A 2,433-nucleotide genomic window follows, 5' to 3' on the forward strand; every position below is an offset into this window, starting at 1 on the left:
ATCATAGCCACTTTAGCATAGGGACCTCTGATGCTAACTGTCATAGTCACTTTAGCATAGGGACCTCTGATGCTAACTATCATAGCCACTTTAGCATAGGGACCTCTGATGCTAACTATCATGGCCACTTTAGCATAGGGACCTCTGGTGCTAACTATCATAGCCACTTTAGCATAGGGACCTCTGGTGCTAACTATCATAGCCACTTTAGCATAGGGACCTCTGATGCTAACTATCATAGCCACTTTAGCATAGGGACCTCTGATGCTAACTATCATAGCCACTTTAGCATAGGGACCTCTGATGCTAACTATCATGGCCACTTTAGCATAAGGACCTCTGATGCTAACTAACCGGTGATTAGGAGCTATGTGCCGTCCCATAAGCCACTGCGCCAACCTACCCCCCCTTTGTTTGGCCTGCACTCCACCAATAACTTTAAAGAAGAAGAAAAGCAGCTGTTGGTGATGTCACTTCCCTTTCCCCTGTTTAAGGACGGATTGTTCAAAATGCAGCTGAAGCTCTAGTTCCCAAACTGCACAGATCTAACAGTCGACCCATGAAAGGTTAAGGAGTTAGTTGCTGGTGTTAGAGCTTAGAGGAGACAATTTGATGGTTTCGGATTGAGCCAAAGTCTAGCATCCCCCCATTTAGACCAATGAGACGAGCTTTTCCTGTGAAGCGGCCAATCAGGAGGAAGGGGGAGGAGCTTTATTGTTCACTTTTGAAAATGTTCTTCCCGCTCTCCTCCTTTTGCAAACTAAAGGCTTTCAGGTTAAAGGGGGAGGAGTCTGATTGTTAACGTAAAAAAAATCACTCGATCTCTCCTCACTTTGCAAACTTACAGACTATCACTTTAAAGTGAAATATTACAAAAACATCTGTCTGACTGAGCACACCTGCATCGAACACCAGGTTTGTTCTGACGTCCTGCTGCCGACGGCGGGACGTTCCTGGTGCTTCAAGGTCAAACTAGTTCAGTGATTCTCACGATCAGCCTGGGAGGACGAGGCACGACCGAAAAGGCCTGGATGAGCGAGAGTGTTGAGAGGTTGAGTTTGGACGACGGATGGAAATGAGGCAAAAGCTACAATCCGGCTACAGATGTTCATTAAAGTGCACTGTCCCGAGCAAATAAACACATAAATAACAAACACTAGACTTGTAAAACAATGTAAAATATTGTCTATTTCTCAAAGACTGTTGTTGAATAAATTAAGTTATACTTTGTTCATCATGTAGAGCAGTGGTTCTCAACCTGGGGGTCGTGAGACAAATTTGGGGGGTCACCAGATCATTTAGATAAAATATAAATATTTTCTTTAGCAAATAATCTAATGTTTTATTATAGCATGTGTTTGTTATTTCACCAAAGAGACATTATTTATTCGTAGTTTGATTAATTTTATTTCAGCCATTTGGTTTATTTACTTTGTTTTTTAAGAATTATGTGGCTAATGTTCCTATTTCTCATGGTGTGACCCGGGCGGGGGGTCACGAACCCCTTCACCTGTTACAATGGGGGTCGCGGCTCCAAAAGGTTGAGAACCACTGCTGTATTTGTTCTGTGCATTAGACCTTATTTGACTCATCCTCAGTGTCGCTGTGGGGGCAGGGAGCTGCCAGCGTGCACCTACACAGACATGGGGAGAACATTCAAACTCCACACAGAAAGGCCCCGGACAGGTGGGAATCGAACCCGGTGCCTTCGAGCTGTGAGGCACGAGCACTAACTGCTGCGCCACCGTGCTGCTTATTTAATGCTAAGCATCTAATGCTAGGCATTCAATAGGCCAAAACATCTGAAATTCTGATCAAAACAACCCGATAAGTCGTTTTAAAGAGGGGGTGTTCTGCTTTAAAGAGGGGGTGTTCTGCTTTTGTCAGTCCCATAGCACCAGTCTATATCACACTACAATGATGACAAACCTTCTGTTGGTCTGTAAATGCAGTAAATTAGAATAACTGCCTTGTATAAAATGTCTCTCTCAAAATGGCTGTAGTGAATGTCTTGAAATAGGCCTCTGTCTCTTTAAGAACCTCTGAGCCTTTAGACACGCCCCCTCCACACGCTGTCTGTGGCATCAGTGGGGAGGGGGTTCTGCTGAGGAGCAGTGGTTGGTTACTCGGCTGGTGACCAAAGCTCGGAGGCGTCTCCAGGAGGTGGGGGCGTTCCTAGGAGGACTCAGGCAAACCTATCCCTAAAATGGCCGCCATCAGAGTTTTTACAGATTACTCAGAAATACGTGAATGTGCCAAGGCAACACTTCAGCCATGTTTTTAATGAGGGAGTGACAGAATAACAGGATGGAAAGCTTGAAAAAGTCCATTTTGCATAATACCCCCCCTTTAACAGACTCAAGTAGTGATTCTATACTTTTCTGTACATAAAAACTGAAAGAAATGTTTCTGGGAAAGGCTCACGTAGGGCTG

Source organism: Gobius niger (genome assembly GCF_951799975.1).
Source record: "Gobius niger genome assembly, chromosome: 3".
NCBI classification, from domain to species: Eukaryota; Metazoa; Chordata; class Actinopteri; order Gobiiformes; family Gobiidae; genus Gobius; species Gobius niger.